Raw genomic sequence first — 13,809 nt, forward strand, 5'->3', positions numbered from 1 at the left:
CACAGACAGATGCGTGTTATTTGGGAAATCAGGGCAAATAAACATAGAGGTGTAAGGATGTTCGAAAGAAAATTGAAGACAGAGAGAGAGGGGGGAGGGGGAGTACTGGGATGTGCAGATGGAGAAGAAGGAGACAAGGGAATAATGAGAAAATGAAAAGACAAAATGAGAAAGATGGAGAATAGATTGTAGACTGTTGGTGATTATTATGTAAAGACTAAAGCAAGGCGATACTGTCGCCATGTAGACTGCTCTAGTTCCTTTATCTCAAACCTTAAGAATAAAATGGAGTCATTATTCTGATCGGAAATGGTGATACTGTGTTTATAAACCACCGTGTCCTCGCTATTATGTCGATTCTACATCCCATTAACCCTCCTTGACATTTATTAAGAGAATGCTATTAGAACAGCCTCTCAACATTTAGAATGGTTAGGATGAACTTAGCCCTGTTTATATTCATGCTATCACAGGTTTGAGAAAATGATGAAGGTTTAAAAAAATAAAACAAAGTCCATAAAATGATGAATAAAAAAAAGGCCCGAAAAAAGATCGATGGCAATGGGGTTGATGACGATGATGATGGCGATGAAGATAATGAGGTCGATAATGAAACTGACGACGACGCTATCGGTGATGGCGGGACCTTACAGATTAATTTTTGCGTCATAATAGATATAATATTAAAGTCTTAAACCATGTAAACACATTGGGTTGATGAGATTCGGTCCAGCTACTGACTGATGATGTCTTATAACCAGAAACAACTTAATTATTTCTGATTTTAGGAATATACAGTTGTCGTAGACCTTTAACATGTTTAAAGCTATCAATGTTCTAATGTAAGCAATTAATAAAACAGAGGTGACAAGTGTGAAATTTTAACTAACCGATGTTTATACTGATTGTCATAATATACAAAACAGAAAACTTAGATTATTGGGTCCCCTGATATTAAAGTCGCCCATTAAAGAAAAGAAATATATAAGTATCTTTAATTTGAAATGATATAGAAAACGTTTTTGTTTCCTTTTTTGTTCTCTATATTTATTGCATTGGTCCACCTTTAAAACAAATGGGATGAATTAAAAAGACAAAAAAGGAGAACTCCAATAAGCTGTTTAGGGCCATATGAAATTGTGATGATTGTTTTAGGAAGGTGGAAATAATCAGCGCGTGGCAAAATAAACGAAGAAAAAGAAGAAAAGGAAAGAGAAATAGGAAGCTTGATAGAATGCAGGATGAGAAGGTGCACGTAAAAAAATGAATGAATTGAATAAAGAAAAACAGCGATATATATACACACTTGTTTACCTGCCTAAATGTGATTACCGACTTCATTCGCTAATGCTTTGTCTATAGAGAAGAGGGGTGGGGCGGGGGTGGAAGGGGCATGAAGACACAAATAGTGAGCTGAGTAAGAGACAAGGATATAGACATTGATGATGAAAGTCAGTTGAAGAGAGTGTGTAAGCAAGAAAGAACAGAAGAAGAGAAAGAGACAAGTGGTGGGGACTATGAAGGGGAGGGGGGATGGTTCAGATCGGCCTAGTTCAAAGATGATAGTTTGAGGTTGTTTTGAACATGGATCATGCTTACGGCATTCATGTTATTAAATCCCATCCCATGATCATCTTCCTATAATCCCCTCAACATCCATCACGACCAACTCTCCATCAAATTATCGACATGATTCCGGTGGCCTCTCTCTGCCAGGCAGCGGGGCCTTCAGAAGAGCCCAACGGCTAGTAATCAAAGAATCAGGAGGAAGAACGCGGCTTGCGTCTTTTTGATGTTTTCATCCCTAGAGCGAGAAACAAACCTCCAAAAGATCACCCCAGTACACCATCATCATCATAATCTTCGTAAGCCCCAGCATCCTCCTCTCCTGGTATACTGTCTCCTTCTCCTCCTTTATCATGTTTATTATTCTAAAAATACTTATATCATCCAACATCCTAGTACATTGAAAATGATGACCGAGCTTTAGGATGGGGAGGGGTATATACCCCCTTCCCTGCAATTAACTTCGTTCCATGGTCAACATGTTCAAAGTTCTCTAATACAGCTGTATATTAATTTTGGATCCTAAAAACAGAAATAAAATATTATCCCCTCACCTTTTTGTCTTCAATCTAGCTCGAAGACATTTGAATGTAAATCTATACTGAAAGCAATACTTATTACTTTATTTATTTTTTCTCTTTTTTCGTCTCTTATAATTATGTGCCTTTGTATTTATCATGCACAAGTCTCTTTTATTAACTCAAACCATAGAAGGAAAGTTTTATTTCTTCTTCTTCTTACCGCTACATTTCCCGCTTTCCTTCTTTCTTTCCCTACTCCACTCATATCTTTCTTTCCTTCCCTCTATCTATCTCTCTTTTCCCCATATCTCTCTTCTCATAACTTATCATCTCCTCTCCAATAATTCAAAATCCCTTAAAATCACTCTTTGCTCTTCCTCTCCATCGTTCGTATTCTGTGTCTTTATATTGCTCTATAATTCTTCCTGTTTCTCAGTTTATTCTCGATGAATATTCTTGGGAGATTTATTTTCAAACAATGCTTCTTGGACTCACGCTTGACCTAGTAACTTACCATCTTCGATAGATCACTGATCCATCTAGGGAGTTCTGTCAACTACCATGTCAAGCAACAGATCAGAAGCCTCTTAAACTAATTTTGTGGAACAACTTGACGTAAGGGTAAGACTTCTCTCAACATGTCTTTTATTTTTACATTGTCCCTTTCTAACTTTCTTCATGCTTCCGTTTCTTTATCAGTAATTTCTTTCCTCTTTTTCGTTTCAAATATGTTGGAATGAGATGTTGACGATGATGTTGGTCATAATAAAGATGGCCATGGCGCTGACAACCAACGTTATCACCGTAGTAATGATGATAATGATGACGATGAAGATGATGATGATGCTGATGATGATGATGACGATGATGATGATGATGATGATAATGATGATAATGATGATGATGATGAAGTTGATGAAGTTGATGATGATAATGATGATAGTGATGATGATGGTAATAATAATGATGATGGTGATGATGAAGATGGTGATGATGATGAAGATGATGATGACGATGATGATGATGATGAAGTTGATGATGGTGATGATGATGATGATGATGATGATGAAGTTGATGATGATAATGATGATAGTGAAGATGATGGTGATGATGGTGATGATGATGATGCTGATATTGATGATGGTATTGATGATAATGATAATGATTGTGATGATAATGAATGTGATGATGATGATGATGATGATGATGATGCTGCTGCTGCTGCTGCTGCTGCTGATGATGATGATGATGATGGTGATGATGATAATGATGATAATGTCCATGATGATGCTAGGGTCAGGGAGTTGAAACTTTTCTCCATTAATTGAAAAGATCACTAAGGTATTCATAATGATTTTGGTTATCTTCTTTAGATGTTAAACTAGCAGTTGTGTACAAAGCTCTTCCTAAAACTTCCAAATAAAAACACCAAGGACTCAGAATAATCAATTCTGTTTTAAATGCAGCAAAGTTCAAGATCATGGCAAGATTACCAATGACAAATTCTGCTTCTCAATATCACTGGTGACTCGCTGAGATTCTCAATATGTGAATACTAATAAGACACACTACTAGGTAGGCAATAGAAAAAGGCAGTGCTCTCACTCTACACTTACCGCCTTGGTTTACCCGAATGTATATTTATTCCTCGCGATGAAACTCTAGCAGTTTTCCCGACTCCACACAAGTTATCAGGTTACCGATGGTTTAAAACCTAGTCTTTAAAGGACCTTACTTGCTCGCTGCTTTGCCGCAAAAACGTATCCCTAGAATGTTGCCACTGACTAGTCGGTTTTATTACAACTGGCGGGATAACGATGCAAATCCTTTATTTCGATAATAAAAAACACATCCATTTATTCTTACTTTATTAATTCTTATATTTCTACACCATGTTTGTTGATTCATTATACAACAAATGCATGTTGACAATCAATCAGTCGATTATTCCACGGGTTTGGAAAAAAATGCGATTTTCGACTTACCACCCTGGCGTGCAGGTGGACATTGATAACAACCAATATGAGGAACTCAGTTTGATAAATCCCTGGGAAATAATTTTTGATAAAGAAAATATCCATGCAATTTGTTATTAGGCCTAATGGAAACTTTTAGAGAATGTCATTGTACGAAATAATGAGTTCTACCTTGCAGGATTAATATTAATGGACAAGTCCACCCCAACAAAAACTTGATTTGAATAAAAAGAGAAAAATTCAACAAGCATAACTGTACACTGAAAATTTCATCAAAATCGGATGTAAAATAAGAAAGTTATGACATTTTAAAGTTTCGCTTCATTTCACAAAACAGTTATATGCACATCTCGGTCGGTATGCAAATGAGGGAACTGATGACATCACTCACTCACTATTTCTTTTGTATTTTATTATATGAAATATGAAATATTTTGATTTTCTCGTCATTGTCATGTGAAATGAAGTTTCATTCCTCCCTGAACACGTGGAATTCCATTATTTTAACATTTTGTGCTTCAGGCAAGGAGGTCTTAATCATCAAATTCGTAAAAATTGAAATATTGTATAATTCAAACAATAAAAAAACAAAAGAAATAGTGAGTGAGTGACATCATCGACTCTCTCATTTGGATGTAACTGGCTCGTTCATATAACTATTTTGTTGAAAATAAGCGAAACTTTGAAATGTCATAACTTTGCTATTTTTCATCCGATTTTGATGAAATTTTCAGCATTGTGTTTGTCTGTTTTTTCTCTATTGATTCAAATAAACATTTTTCTGAGGTGGACTTGACCTTTAACTAGTCTTATAATACACATTAATAGATAACCATAATACCTTAATAATACCTTAATACATAACTATCGATAATAAAGAGAATGGATTGCCCTTTGAGTTTTTATTCATACAGAATTGTGTTTCATATAGACGAAGAGTAAAAGAATTGGCAAGTATATCATGTTTAGATTCATAAAACAGGTTTTGATGACAAGGTCTCGTGTCAGTTGTTTTCTTTCCTTTGTGGAGAAGTCATGGTAACTATAGAATTGTACAGATTACGATTTACCGAATCTCGGAAAGATGGCGCCAAAAGAGATTTAGATCCTCATCTGCAGATTTCAACGTTACATCAAAACTTTACGCTGTATAAACCTGTATTCATCCATCATGTATGGCGTGCATTGCCGTAGGCTTCTGTCTTTAATGAACGCAATGCTGACCTGAGCTCCTGTGCATATCTTTTCATATTTCTGTGCTAAAATATGGAGCTTTGAACTTACAAAAACACACATTATAATCAATGGAATATCAGCGCTACCTAAACCAAATAATTAAGTCGGCTGTTGTTTTACGTATGAAACTTTTATAACACAATTATCTCGATCCTCCTGACGAACACCACTTTACATTAAATTATTTTCGTAAGGACGATATATTTTTTTTATAGTAGTTACAAAACTTTATTATCGATTTCTTTGAAAATAAAGAAAACAATCCAATACATACAGATGGGAAACATAATGATTTGTGGGAATGAGGGGGAGGGGGTGGTGGTCAAAGAATCCATGGCTTGCCTTTATACCTCGATACTTCACAACCTGCTTCCAAAGGAAGAGAAGGTACGCCATTCCTAGTTGAAAGATTGTCAGGTGATCCGTAGGAGTTTCCGTTACCCACGCCACCAAGTACCTTCTTGAACCTACATCCCCAGGCAATGTTCCTTGATGCATCGGGGCTGCACAGACATTACACAATAAAAAGGGTTTCAATTCTATCAGCAGCTAGGTTTGGGTAGACGAGTAGGTATTCAGGATTCAGCATTTTAACATATATAAACACACGAACCTACACACAGAACCAGTAATGAGGCGAAGAAAAAAACAACGAAGCGCACCTCAGTGTTTCTTTTTGAATTTGGCATGTGATATGGGCCAACTTCCTTGAAAGGTGTTCCCTTAGACATCTGATGCTCTTAACATGATGTATATTGATTAGCGACTGCTCGTTTTTTATATATAAATGTTCTGTAAATGTTGTGAGGCAAGATGAGATGGTGATACGATAAGCATGTGGTAAAAAAAACGAATCTTAATAAAACTTCTTTCACTGTAAGCAATGTTAATTATGGAAAAGGATTCTTCTGTGGGCTGTGGTTATATGGATGGTGCATGCACAACCTTGAACAAGTATCGTTGGGGGAGGCTTAATCAAGAAAGCAATTTAGTTAACATCGTTTTTCAAACTCCATCTCAATAACCGAAATTTGACTTCATATGCATGTATAATTGTTCGGACGGTTCTTAGACCAAGAAATGTATAAAAGATGTCAAAGGGAGGGAAGGGTGGTCGGCTAGGGGTCCCGTTTCCTGCATTCGCTCTCTTTGAGGATTGATCAGCTGGTTTAATGGATTTCAAATATGACGTAGGATTGGTAAATTCGACACAAATTACCTTCCTTCGGGCTTAGCACCTGCCGCGTCTGGTGGGCCGCAATCTCGGCACGCAAACAGGAAACGTAAGCCAGTACACACGCACACCACCAGAAGGGGCATCAAACATGGTTACTTGGTAAATGTTTCATGAAGAGGAAGGAGGGAAGGAGCTAGTCTGAGGAGGTGATTGAAGTGAGACCAGCCAGACAGGTAGAACAGAATTCATGATGATGTCGCTGCCTCCTTCATAAAAATTCCAATAATCGTTATAATTCCTCTTTAGCTTGCATGCCCTAAGGCTATCGTCAGGAAAAATTACGCTTAACATGTGCGATATGGTCGTACCATCTTACCTACCCCCTTTATCCCTTGTTCTTCCTCTTTCTATCCTTCTCTTAATGCCATTTCGTTTCCTTATAAGTATACATTAACCATCTATATAGATCAAGCATTTGCATTATTTTCGAATTATGATTATATGATTGATGATTTGGGTTTGCCGATCTGAATAATGTATCAATTTCCTCAGACTGGGGCAAAACAACGCATCATTGTTGTCGATAGAATATAGAAAAAGGACATGCAATTATAGTGATTAATCGTTATTTAGTTTATTTCCTGTGAAATCAGCTTTCACGTCTATTCATCATAGTTGGCAATAATTTTAACAAAGATTCAACTTAATATGTAACTCCCTTGTATGTCGTACCCAAGTAAAGCATGAACATAAGTAAGTGATTATACGCTTAAAGAGAGCGAATAAATGCAATCAACAAATCTTTATAATGAGGTACATGTCCTAAAGATAAGAATGTTTAACTTGCTAGTCTTTTTGTACAAATTTCAGAACATTTCTCATAAGTATTGACGGAGTAAAATAAGTATAGTTAGAAAACAAGGAATATGTAGTTAAGTAAACAAGACAGTAAGTAAGTGAATAGGAGGTATGAATAAACCATATTTAATTGATACAATGTGACAAGTGTTTATTAAAATTTAAGTTAAAAACAAGATTATGAGTAAGTAAGAAAGAGAGAAAAAAGTAAGTAAGTAGATTTTCAAGAAAACAAACAAGGCAATGCAAAGAAGCAGGCATATTGATTTAATGAATTTGCAAGTTTTAATAAATTTGCAAGTTTACAATTGAGTTGGGAAATAAGAAGCTAAGAAACTAAATGTCGTCCAAAAATATGAAATGTTGTCTCATTAATTAGAGCAAGAATGACACTGAGCACTCTCAAAATGTTGATCAAAGGCAAACTGCATGTATATAATTACATTTTGACCATGTTTTGGTGAACTGTATCAAATAATGTATTAAATATTGCATGTCACTTCAATCGTTCTCTAGTGTCCTCTGAACGCTCCTTGTTTGTCATATAAATCTTTGATGTTTTATTACCAATAAGAGCTTGATGGACGGAATGTTATGTGATACAAGGCAGAACATACGTGCATGTTTTCATTAAAACATGACAGCATCCTTTCTGGTATCAGACACCTCCTCAATCATAGTTATGGTGACGTCATCGATGGTCTTACCATGATAGGTGCTTTCAAGCGATCCAATGAGTTTTGTCTTAAAGGTCAAGTCCACCCCAGGAAAATACTGACTTGAATAAATAGAGAAAAATCAAGCTAGCATAGTGCTGAAAATTTCATCAAAATCGGATGTAAAATCTGAAAGTTATGACATTCTAAAGTTTCGCTTATTTTTTCACAAAACAATGATATGCACAACTTGGTGACTCAGTCGATGATGTCCATCACTCACTATTTCTTTTGTTTTTTAATGTTTGTATTATACAATATTTCATTTTTTATACAATAAGGACCAACTTGACTGAACCATATAATGCATATAGTATTAAAAAATGCTAATTCCATATGTTCAGGGAGGAATTAATCGTTGTATCACTTGACAATGAGGAGAAAGCTAGAATATTTCATATAATAAAATACAAAAAGAAGTAGTGAGTGGATGAAGTCATCAGTTTTCTCATTTGCATACCAACCAGGATGTGCATATAACTGTTTTGTGAAATTAAGCGAAACTTTAAAATGTCATAACTTTCTTATGTTATATCCGATTTTGATGAAATTTTCAATGTTATGCTTGTTGGATTTTTCACTTTTTATTCAAATCAACTTTTTGTTGGGGTGGACTTGTCCTTTAAATACCAACCTTCACTCCCAAATTGTGTTATATTTGACTGGCGAGCATGAATAGGGTCTAAAGTATAATTATCTAAACTATAACACATGAGGAGGGGGCTCCAAAACAACGCATTACTATGGCAACACAAAGCTGGATATGGAGTTTGACCCAAATGAAATGAATTCTGACGAGCTTCTGCTGATGGGATGTATACGTTGCAGTAGGTTATCTTACTCCTTAAATGCTTGTGAATGCACCCATAAGCAAAAACCACTATTAAAAAGTTTATTAACTTAAATGACCATTGCAAGCACAGCATGTATGATGAGTATTGTGTCTTTTGCACCATATATACCAGGGATGTATTTTCTGAATATTAAAGTGAGTTCACCGAACATGCTGAAGAAATCAATCCCTGGACAAATCAATCAAGTGAAATTTCACTCCAGGTTCGTAATAAAGCCTTCCCTCTCTTTTTTTGAAAAAAAGTTGAGGAGTAAAAAGAGACGAGTACACGAATTGGATTTCACTGAAAGAAAAGAATTTTATAGTACTCACACCATCCAATAAACTAGGACGATGCACTTGAACCAGGTTGGGCCCTTATCCCTGGCAGATCATTTGAACATACAGAAGTCATGGAAGTTATGCTGCATGACTATGTTTACAAGAGACTGATGCGATTTCCAGGAAATGGCTGGAGATTGATATCTAAATTTTAGGATGTAAGTCCCACTTCTTCTCCTCCCAATACAATCATTAATCTTCTTACTCCTCCTTCTTATCGTCCTTCACCTTCTTCTTCCTCTTCTTCTCCTTCTTCTTCTTCTACTACTACTTCTTTTTCTTCTTCTTCCTCTTCTTCTTCTTCTTCTTTTTCTTCTTCCTCTTATTCTTCTTCTTCTTCTTTTTCTCCTTTTCTTCTTCTTATTTTCTACCGCCCCCTTTCATTTTTTTCTTTTTTCCTACCGCTCTTTCTTTCAGTCTATAGTGTTCCAGACAGACAATGAGATAACTTGGTGTAGTGAGAGACAGAGAGACTATACTCATACTAGCGAGAGGGAGGCCGAGGGGCTGTGTCCTCCTATCTTCTTTTTCTTTCTTTCTTTTTTGTCTTATGGGAATAGCAATTTTCAGGAAAGATGGACAGATTTGTCGAACCATGCTGAAAACGTACTGTTTTTCCTTTCCTCTTCCACGATATTTATCTAATAAAACTGTTTTGGCGATGCCTCATGCCTGGTTTTGGGATGTTTTTTAAGTGCTTCATATTACCTGCGTTCGGGTGCTACGAAGCTGACCAAACGTTTCTATAGCCCCAGAGGGTTCAGGCTGAATCAACCAACATGTCACCATGCATGGCCACATCGAGTATCATTACAAGGATCGATGTGAAGGAAATAAGAACAAGAAAAACAGCTTGTGTGTGGGGGTGTAGGTGTGTGTATGCGAGGGAGAGAGATTTTTCGAGAAGGGAGACAGCAAACAGCAAACGAGAAAGAAAGAAAGACGCGAGAGGGGGGGGTGATGTAGCTAGAATAAGGGTGGACACTCTGGAATATGTTTAAACAATGCAGAGCAAAATGAGGCACAGAACTATAAATCGTATATTCATTTTGTGAATAGTTTTGCTGCCGGAAGCACTTGAATGTTTGTTTGTCATCCATCTTTTTAGTAACCCATTAAACAAAATACCATTATCATGATTATCTCGACAAGATAACTCTAGGCTACATTTTAATGAGAAGAATACTTTCCACCCGAAGTCATATGATATTCATTTTAAATGTTTTATGTAAAACAAGTTAATAATCAAACACCCAATTGACATTTAACGTCGCCATGAGGAATGAAAGCGCGCCCATTTATAATTTTGGTTTTCCTACGGCGAAATAAGGATCATATTCGTTTGCATTGATGTTTCTTGTTAAGTAATGTTCATCATGTTCATGGTCTGCAAAATTGTATCCGTTAACAGATCAAGTCCATGAAGTCGACAATAATCTTGTTTTGGCTATCTCTTTATATCGTTGGACCACTTGCGTATATAGATTCTTGGTATGGGGGTGGCATTCGACCCACAATAGTGCCAGTGCGAAAGAAAAGGAAATATAGGATGAAAAGGAAAGGTAGGTTTCAATGTGATATTATCTGAATAATCTGTAAAATTTTTAATTAAAAAATTATTCTTAAAAAGAGGTCATATTGCTCGCTCGCTACTTCTTAGATGCCCCCATATTAAGCATGTTGTGCCACATTAAAATAATTATGGCCCATTGTAGGCAACTGATTTGGACCAACGATCGTATTTTATTTTCTATTCTTATTTATTTTTATGGCAGAAATCTACTTTATGCGGAGTCAAATTTGATTGGAGATCGAGTCAGGTGGGAGTCAACACAAAAGTTGAAATAATTTTAATTTTGCAATATTCTCAAAGTAAAGTGCCAATAATTGTGAATCGCCCCATTCCATGTCAAACTAAATAAAAATAAATCGAGCATCAGCTTACGCCAATCCCTACCTTAACCCATGACCTGGTTCAGGACTGACCACAGTGTATTTTATTCGGGGCCATTTTAATTTGAACCAAGAACAGAATGATCAGCTCAATCTGACTTGTTATGTTTCTAGAGTGTTGACAAATTAATTGATCCAAAAAAAAATGAAAGAACCTGTGGGTTTCCACAAAAAAAAAACGTTTTGTTTTTCCCTTATCTCCAATGAAATAAATACATGAAGTTGGAAATAAATACAACTGACCAGGGCCATTGGAAGGTTTTTTAAGGGGGTGCTGGTGTAAAAATAGAAATACTAATAAAGGATTTCACTGCATAATGAAGGTTATTTCAGTCTTCAGAACTTTGACAATAAAGAAAAAAAACAATAATTTTTTTATTTTAAAAATGGTCATTTACGTTACATTTTTCCATTTTGTCACACCTACCAGAATTCCAGGGGGTGCTCCCTACGGAGAATGATACTCGCATCACCCCTTCAGCACCCCCCCCCCCCCCCGCTTTACGGGGCTATCATGGAACTCACTAAAGAGAATAGAAAGTTCGCGTGTAGATCGTTGAGCGTCCGTACTTTTTTCCTTATTCGTCCGTCTGATCGGTGCTCCGGACATCTCGTAGAATTCTATTCGATAGCAAACAGCCGATACAACTCACAAACCTTCAAATCGTGAGTTTGCATACATCATTTCACTGACTTCTTTGACAGTAGGTAAAGAGAGCGAATTCTACACCAATTATGAACGAATTGTAAGGCTTGTTTTCGTCTATTTACTTCTTAGAAAGCAGTCCCTATTGGAAAGTGTATAGTTTGAATTCCTATTCTCCTTAGTTACGCACCGCGGATTTCTTTATTTCTGACCCTCTCTCGTGAAAAAAAGCAGATAGCGAAGGTGGCTGGAGCGTTGCAGGCATATAGAGACACTCGAACGACTCGAGTGGGTGTTCTACCCCTAGCCTGGCCCGAGGGATATGTTTCGCAACGAAGAATACAAGGATTTTCCTTTATTTTGGTGACACTTCCTCTAAAAACTAGAGTGAAACTACAATTACACAGCTACGAGGTATGTATGTGAGACATGTTTTTGTACAATGCTTGTTCCACCCACGTTTTCACGTCTTTGTATACAACTTTTGCCCTTTGGAATCGCAAGGTTATTTATGTAGTGACAATGATCTTACGCAGTGTCTATTGTATTAACTCCGTCTTTATTATATATACCTGGACCTGTGGTGTGCTCAACGCCAAACAACGGATAGCTTCAGTCTAGTTGTAATTAAAACATACTCTTGTACATGTATGGGTATGTTTCAAATAGTTTTTGTGTGATCATGAAACATACAATATTCAGTACAAGATATTGTTGATATTGGGTTTTAATATTTTGTAGGCTAGCAGATGAATTTAAAAAGCAAAGTCCAACTGGTTGACTATCATAATTCAGAATAACAACCAATCCATGCTTGTGTAGGCCTAATTATAGGCATATACAGTTGTATCATAATCTTCCTGGGAATAACTTAATATATGTACATAATAGTTTTACATAATGGTATATTACTGCGAAATGTTTATGATGTGACCCAACTCTCATTTCCTTGCTTGGACAACATGCGGTGAAAATAGACAAGAATGCGATTTGAACGACATTAATTGCTTTTCCCAACCAAAGCATTCATCATCACGGTCTTATACACAGTCTTTCATTCAGTCAGAAAAAAAAACTTTTAAGTAATAGACATATTCTATCATGAGCATATTTCCCAAGAAATTTGTTTCAATGTTGCACAAACGCTCTACCATTGGAGGGATCGATGTATCCCCCACCCATACCCTCGGTCGCTTTGCTCCCTCGCTGATGATCTCACAATACTGTCAACAAAGTGCACTATCTTCAGGGTTTGACCCCAGAAAACTAAACCCTTGGGTATATCTACCAGATTGCATTTTGCGTGAACTTAATGATTTATTCATATCTTTTTATTTGAACGGAATAACCCGCAAATAATCAGAACGTTGTTTTCCTAGAGACCCTGAATAACTTGTTCATAACCGAAGTAAATGATGGCTGTGATTTAAAGTCAGTCTGATTTGATAAAACTACTGTACGTTGGAATAAAGCAATGTAAAATGAGTATTATTACTGTTGTCAGCTGTAGACTGTTAAATTGTAGGCCAAGATGATAAAAAAAAACACGATTCTGCCTATTACCGACCGTAGACCGTCCACCTGAGAATTCCTGTACAAACATAACTTGCTCTTCACTGGATTTCTACATTTTATTTTATTCTTTGCTTATTTCTCTCTCTCTGCCAGTGTGACAAGTCGACCTATTTAATTTACATACTGACATTTACTGCATACACCTGATGTTGCAATATGAATACATTACTCAGAATAGTATAGCCTGCATGGGCGATGCTCTTAGACAAATTAAAATATATATTATGTATGCGTATCTTAAATGGGGTAACGGGAAAACATGACTTTTAAAAGAAAAACAAATAATCTTGTTTTATCGTAAAATGAAAATGGAGGAGGGTGCTCAGAAAGAAGTACCCATCAATGTGTTTACTTATTGAGTCCAATTTGAGTCGTATAACAAGGTGATTTCGTTAAATAATTATATTGCCT

The 13,809-nt window shown here is 36.3% G+C and overlaps 1 long non-coding RNA gene across 1 annotated transcript in view; it reads left to right on the forward strand.

Annotated features, from left to right (window-relative positions):
* The first annotated feature begins 11,738 nt into the window (after positions 1–11,738).
* Positions 11,739–13,809, forward strand: part of LOC121422327 — a 65,721-nt gene continuing 63,650 nt past the window's right edge. The window contains exon 1 of the long non-coding RNA XR_005971148.1: positions 11,739–12,237. This is a non-coding gene — a long non-coding RNA (uncharacterized LOC121422327). The remainder of the gene's footprint in view (positions 12,238–13,809) is intronic.

This window comes from Lytechinus variegatus, chromosome 10 (assembly GCF_018143015.1).
Source record: "Lytechinus variegatus isolate NC3 chromosome 10, Lvar_3.0, whole genome shotgun sequence".
NCBI classification, from domain to species: Eukaryota; Metazoa; Echinodermata; class Echinoidea; order Temnopleuroida; family Toxopneustidae; genus Lytechinus; species Lytechinus variegatus.